The following is a 7,708-nucleotide window of genomic DNA, read 5'->3' on the forward strand; positions in this document are numbered from 1 at the left end:
AGGCAGTGGTTGATGCTGTGGTACAGAGGGTTAAAGCCATGGCCTGCAGTGCTAGCATTCCATATGGGCACCAGTTCGAATCCTGGCTGCTCCACTTCTGATCCAGCTTCCGGTAATGTGCCTGGGAAGTCAGCTGACATGACCCAAGTCCTTGGGCCTCTGCACCCACGTGGGAAACCCAAAAGAAGCAGCTCCTGGCTTTGGCCTGGCCCAGCCCTGATCATTGCAGCCATTGGGGAGCCATTGGAGAGAGAGAGATGGACGATATCTCTCTCTCTCTCTTTCCTTCTCTCTCTCTTTCAAATAAATAAATAAATCTAAAAAGGAAAAAGAGTCTTTGTCAGTCTTTTGTAGGACACACTTTCTTTCATCCCAAACAGTATGGTATATACATCTCTGCCTTCCATCTCTGAATGCTTGGGAGTTGCCATCTTGTCTTAAAGAGTCCTTTTACTTTTAGCACACTCCCAGAGGCAGTGAACAAGTCTTCACATCCAAAAACTCACCTTAAACTCCAGTTCCATAACTTACTGCTCTGAGCCCCACTTTCCCTACCTGTAAAATGGACAAAATAACAATTATCTCCCAAGATTAAATTCTTTACCCTACATGGGGTTGGCACAGACAAGGAACTCATGAAATGATTTAGCTCCCTTCCTGTCTACCCTCTACCCCTTCCCACTATCTTGTAATCTGCGGGAGAGGGGACCAGGTGCACACAGTTCTCCGCAGGCGTCCATGTGGCACGGCGTGTAATTAAGTACTTAATAAATGCGTTTTGATTAAGTTCAGCATCATCATAGCAGGCGAAAAGCACTTTGCTCAATCACTCTGATGAGATGTTTTCCCCTGGCAGAAGTTCATGGCACCGGTGCACAGTTCAGGATGTTGTTTTGGCAAATCACATAAGGACGCTTCAATTTATTTCTCCCCGAGATGGAAAGCAAATTCTCACATCTGTCTCACACTTCAATTCTCTGCTTTAGCTGTGTAATCTGAGGCCCTGTCCTTTTGCCAGTAATGTAGCTAAGGAACCTACAGGCAAGCAGGCTGAGAAGCCAGGGGCTAGTTAGAGCAGTGAGAGGGTTTGTTGCTCATTGCTGTCAGCACCCCTGCACCCTTCCACAGGTCAGGGACAGAGGGGCAGCTCTGCCTTCTGTAGAGAATTTCAGAACAGGTACCCTTCTTAGCCAGGGCCTCCCTGCCCTTCTCCTTACTGATTTCTACGAGAAACCAGTTGACACCAGGGGGTTGTGGAGTCTGTGGCATAATCAGAGTACCTGGGCGAGAACATAGGGCCTTCTGTCTTACAGTGGGGTCAGCCTTTTCCCTCTCCTCCACTTTTATCTCCCGAAAAGCAAAGAAATGTCTCTCTTTGCTTCATGCATATTCAGTCAGCTTATATCTTTTATTACTTCAGGAAGCTTTGGCTTTGGTTTGTTAATTTTTAAAGTTTTTTTTAATTTTATTTTTATTCATTCAGCAACTGAGAGAGCAAGCGAGAGATCTTCCATCCTTTGATTCAGTCCCCAGAGATCACAACATCCAGGTCTGGGCCAAGCTGAAGCCAAGAACCAGGAATTCCATCCAGGCCTCCCATGTGGCTGGCAAGGACCCAGGTGCTTGAGCCATCATTAGCTGCTTCCCAGGCACATTAGCAGGGAGCGGGATCAGAAACGGAGCAGCAGGGACTCAATCTAGCATTCTGATATAGGATGCTGGTGTCCCAAACTATGTCCACCTGCTATGCCACAAGGCCAAACTTGAGACAGCTTCTGATACTCTATCCTTACCCAAGAAGCTTATCCAAATATTTTCTTCCAACCAAACTCAGAGAAGAAATTGGTATGAAATTGTCTCCACCTCATCAATCTTTCCTCCTCCTGTTCTCCACTCCATGTCCCTTCCGCCCGCCCAGCGACTGCTCCTTAGGAGCAAGCAGTGAGGTTAGCGCAGGTTGTGCTCACTGCAAACCATCAGGAAACCTTAAGGACCCTCAAGGGTGCCCCCTAATAATCTAAACAAGGTAATTGGAAATTCTCCCCAAGCATGCTTGCATTTAGAGGTGCAGTTGTCATCCTGCCCACTAAGCGGCGCTGCTTCTCTGTTAGTAAGAAGGAGGTGGCCCACTCGGATCAAGGGTCATCTGTTCTCTTCCAAATGAGACAGCCATGGAGCGTTTCTGGCTAACTCTTGAAGACAGAAGTTCGTGTTCCCTTCTGTGCCCTGTTTGAAGAGGCTTTTTAAAGACTCCCAAAGAAGTAAAGTGAGTGATTATTTGAACAGCACTGAGTATGTGTCAGGCATTGGGCTAGGAAGCTGACAAACCGAAATGTCCAGAGAAAGAACTTAGGGAAGACTTAACTGCCTCAGCGGTCATCCTCATCACGATCAGCAGCAGACACATCACCGGATACCCTCCTCCTTGTGCAGGGCGAAAGCACAAAGCCAGTCGGCATAACCAGAACGCTTTAGCTGCAAGGTTGAGGAAAGACATTAAGGTGCCTTTGTTTCCTCTTCTCAAGAAACAGAACAGGGAATGGAGATAAAGACTTACTCAGTGCCCATTATATATCAGGTATTATGTTGCTGCTCCCATGAAATCTAAATTTTACGAGATGGTATTATGCTCATTTTCCAGGAAAGGACACTGAGACTCAGAGAAGCTAGATGATTTCACCAATCACACAACTGCGTCGGGTGATAAAGCTAAGTACCTGTGACCCTGTAGTCCATGGTGTAACAATCACGCTGCCGCCGCCACCACCACTACCAACAACAACCACAATAAGGCAGACATTTCTGATGGGACAAAGTCTTTTCAGTTTCTGGAATTATTTTAAAATAGCAAGATTGGAAAACTTGGATAAGATTGCTGTGTTACGTAGAAACTGATTTTATGCATCCAGTCTCTTCTAAGCAGCATTTTCTTCAGGATCAGTGGCATACCAGTGACAATGCTGTTTGGGACAGCCACATCCCACACTGGAGAGCCTGGATTTGAATCCCGTTCTGTGCCTGATTCTGGATTTCTGCTAGTGCACACCCTGAGAGGCAGCAGGTGATGGCTCAAGTAGCTGAGTCGCTGCCATCTGTCTGGAGACCTGGATTGCGTTCCTGGCTCCTGGCTTCTACCTGGCCCAGCCTTGACTGTTGTGAGCATTTGGGGGGTGAACCAGAGGATGGGTGCTCTGTTTGTCTGTCTTTCGAGTAAACAAATATTAAAATTTTTTAAACTCAATTTCTTCAGTATTGCCTTAATGGAAATCTTAGCTGGTTGAGAGTTATAAACTAAATGAGTAACAGCATAGAACACTTTCATTGCAGGTTTAAAAAAAGAGATTTATTTGTTTATTTGAAAGGCAGAGTGATAGAGAGTGGAGTAGAGAGAGATCTTCCATCTCTTCAATCAGCTAGTTCACTTCTCAAATGGCTATAACTGCCAGGGCTGGTCCAGGCTGAAGCCAAGAGCCTAGTACTCCATCCAGGTCTCCCATATGGGTGACAGGGACCCAAGCACTTGGGCCATCTTCTGCTGCCTTCCCAGGTGTGTTAGCAGGGAATTGGATCAGAAGTGGAACAGCAGAGATTTGAACCCATACCCATAAATGATGTCAGTGTCATAAGCATAGCTTAACCCACTGTGCCATTACGCCAGCCCCCCATGCAGATTTTTTTTAAATATGTATTTATTTATTTATTTGAAAGGAAGAGTTACAGAGTGGGGGGGGGGGCAGGATCTCTTTTATCTTCCGGTTAACTCTCCAAATGGCTACATTAGTTGGAGCTGGGGAAGGCTGATGCCAGTAGCCTGGAACTTCATTCAGGTCTCTCACATGGGTGGCAAGGAACCAAGCACTCGGGTGTTTTGCTACTTTCCCAGGGAACTGGATCAGAAGCAGACTCAAAGTGGTGCCCATATGGGATGCTGGCACTTGAGGCAGCCCTTAGCCTGCTGTATCACACACTGGCCTCTCTTTGCAGATGTTGAGTTTCAGCTCATTCTTGTAATTTTTCATCATATATATTCAAATCAGTCTGCAAACTTTAGGGAGTTTCATTTCTGCTCTGGAAAAAGACATCACGTGACCTTTACCCTAGCACATTTGAAGCATAGTGAAGACAGAGGAGTCACTTCCTTTTGTTCTCTGCAGCAGGCTGGCTTTATTCTACCACAAGAAGGCTAAGGAAGGAATAAAAGTTGTGTTCCCCAGAGCACCTGACTGATTACTAGGAGGTTTTCTTCCTCTCTACTATTTTTATTTTTTCATTTTTATTTATTTTTTTATTTTTTTTTGACAGGCAGAGTGGACAGTGAGAGAGAGACACAGAGAGAAAGGTCTTCCTTTACCGTTGGTTCACCCTCCAATGGCCGCCGCGGCTGGCGCACTGCGGCCGGCGCACCGCGCTGATCCGAAGGCAGGAGCCAGGTGCTTCTCCTGGTCTCCCATGCGGGTGCAGGGCCCAAGCATTTGGGCCATCCTCCACTGCACTCCCAGGCCATAGCAGAGAGCTGGCCTGGAAGAGGGGCAACCGGGACAGAATCCAGCGCCCCGACCAGGACTAGAACCCGGGGTGCTGGCACCACAGGTGGAGGATTAGCCTATTGAGCCACGGCACCGGCCCCCTCTCCACTATTTTTAATCCAAGTGTGCGTGCTTGACAGACTTGAGGGTATCTGACGCCTGGTCACAGACATCTTTAGAAATTTTAGAGACTCCGTCAAGTACCCCACCTATTAACTTAGTAACAGTGATGAAATTAAGCCAACACAAAATTATTTGGATTATAAGTATTATAAATGTTCTCTTTTCTGTTGGCTGTTTATGAGAAATCTTTTAAGATTTCCTGCCATCTGTTTCTAAAAGGGGAAGGAATGGGAAATGATTTGCCAGTGTTTGAAACATGGTGTGTATATTTACTTGTTGGGTTAAGCTCAAGTTTCTGCAGCATCTTTGGTCTGGGAAAGAAGGTTTAGCTACTTACTGTTGCTCCGGTTCATTGGGATGTTGCTTCATAAGATTGGAGAAACATGTGATAACTGATTTTCGTGAAACAAAATTCACATTTTTCAGCTCCTATTGTTTGCAAGGCAGCGAGCCAGACATATCAGCTTGCTGGGGCTGCTGTAGCACAAAGCACCACACACTGTGTGGCTTGCACAATAGAAGTTTGTTTTCCTACCACTGTGGAGACCAGAAGTCTGAGATCAAAGTGATGGCAACTTTTTGTTTATTTCTTCTTAGTCCTCTTCTTGATTTTGTTAGATGCCTATCTTCTGTCTGCGCATGATCTTTCCACTATGCCTATAATTTTTAAAAAGATTTATTTTATTTATTTGAAAGAGTTACAGAGAGAGGTAGAGACAGAGAGAGAGGTCTTCCATCTACTGGTTCACTCCCCAGATGGCCGCAACAGCCGGAGCTGTGCCAAACCGAAACCAGGAGCCAGGAGCTTCTTCTGGGTCTCCCACACGGGTGCAGGGGCCCAAGGACTTGGGCCATCTTCTACTGCTTTCCCAGACCATAGCCGAGAGCTGGATAGGAAGAGGAGCAGCCGGGACTAGAACTGGTGCCCATGTGGGACGCCGGCGCCTCAGGCCAGGGCTTTAACCCACTGCGCCACAGCGCCGGCCCCTATAAATGTTTATTACAAATTTCCTCTCCTCATAAGAATAACACCATACGCCGGTTTATAGTGCTTTGGCGTGCTGAGTAATCTGAAGGAGATTGAAAGGCCTCAGGAGCAGCACCAGAGGCAAGCTCCCTCTGACTTTGTCCTCCCTCAAGGCAAGTCATAGCAACTAGAATCCTCTCCACTAGGGTGGGTCACAGAAATCAGAACTCCTTCCCCCCAATCCAGCCCGATAATGTAAGAATACTACTCAAACCTGCCTCCCTTTCTGTGAAACAGCTGGCCATAAAGAAGTTCTCTGGCCTACCTTGTCTGATAGAAGACAGAAGACCTTCACTCCAGAAAAGTCCTGCCCATACCCAATAGGAATGAATGTTACAGAGGGGCCACAGAGTCTGAACACACAGGTTTTGCTGGGTTTTTCCCTCCGTCTGTTCCCATTAGATCAGGCCCTTCCTGGGAACCAAACATAGAGATGGTTCCTATGGGTCTTTGGGACTTTGTCTCTGAAGGCTCCTCTGTCATATAAAACTATGATCAAAAACACATATTATTTTTCTCTTGTTAACCTGTTTCTTCTTTTGTTAAAATTTATCTACTTGAAAGGCAGAGAGAGAGAGAGAGAGAGAGAGAGAGAGATCCTCCATCTACCAGTTCACTCCCCAATTGCTCACAACAACCAAGACTGGGCCAGGCCAAAAATGAGAGCAAGGAACTCCATCCAGGTCTCCCACACTGGGTGGCAGGAACCCACGTGCTTGAGCCATTATTTGCTGCCTCTCAGGGTACACATTTAACAGGAAGCTGGATTAAAAGAGGAAGCAGGACTCCACCGGAGGCACTGTGATAAGAGATGTTGGCATCCCAAGACACAGCTCATCCAAGTCACCAGAATGCCCACCCCCTGTCCTTCATTCTAGGAGTGCTGACCATGGCTCTCCTGATAGGCTAGGGAAAGCATCACATTTTTCTGCTCCTACAGGACTCACCCTAAAGACCTCATTTTAGCTTAGTTACATCTTTCAAGACCTATTACCAAATATGATTATATTCTAAGATATTCAGTATTAGGAGTTTAACAAATGAATTTTGGGGAGACATAATTCAACCTCTAACAGAAACAGAATAAGTGCGGCCGGCGCCGTGGCTTAACAGGCTAATCCTCCGCCTTGCGGTGCCGGCACACCGGGTTCTAGTCCCGGTGGGGCGCCGGATTCTATCCGGGTTGCCCCTCTTCCAGGCCAGCTCTCTGCTATGGCCCGGGAAGGCAGTGGAGGATGGCCCAAGTGCTTGGGCCCTGCACCCCATGGGAGACCAGGAGAAGCACCTGGCTCCTGGCTTCGGATCAGCAAGATGGGCCAGCTACAGCAGCCATTGGAGGGTGAACCAACAGCAAAAAGGAAGACCTTTCTCTCTGTGTCTCTCTCTCACTATCCACTCTGCCTGTCAAAAAAAAAAAAAAAAAAAACCAGAATAAGTGAACAAGAAAGATATGACCCATGTACTCACAGAATTTCCAGTTCAGAGGCGATACAAAGAAACGAACAGGAGATGATGATTCACTGTGATAAATTCAAAATAGAAAGAAATGCAGAGATGTGGAAAGAGGCCTTCAATGGGAAGTGATTCCTAAACTAAGGCCTAAAGTGTGAGTAGGGGCTATCCAGGCAAAGAGCAGAGGTTGGTGGAAGAGGGGATTAGGGAGAAAATAATGCTTTAAGCTTAAGAAACAGATTCACAGAAGGAAGGAAAAACCAGGCTGTGTGAAGAGCTAAACGGAGTGTGCTGGAGAATAGTAACAATGCAACCATAATATTCACTGAGCATTTGTTATGTATTAAGCACTAAGCGTATATTGCCTCGATTTATTCTCACAGACAGGTGATTATCACCATTTTCATTTTCCAGCAGAGACGCTAAGCACAGAGAGGTTAAGTGGATTGTTCAAGGGCACACGTCTGTGCAAGTGGCACAGCAGCCAAGCAGGCCAACTCCAGAGGCAACACGCTCAATCTGCATGCCAGAGGGAGTGCGACTGCGCATGATTGTGGATGCAACCCAGAGAAAAGGAGTA

Source organism: Lepus europaeus, chromosome 8 (genome assembly GCF_033115175.1).
Source record: "Lepus europaeus isolate LE1 chromosome 8, mLepTim1.pri, whole genome shotgun sequence".
NCBI classification, from domain to species: domain Eukaryota; kingdom Metazoa; phylum Chordata; class Mammalia; order Lagomorpha; family Leporidae; genus Lepus; species Lepus europaeus.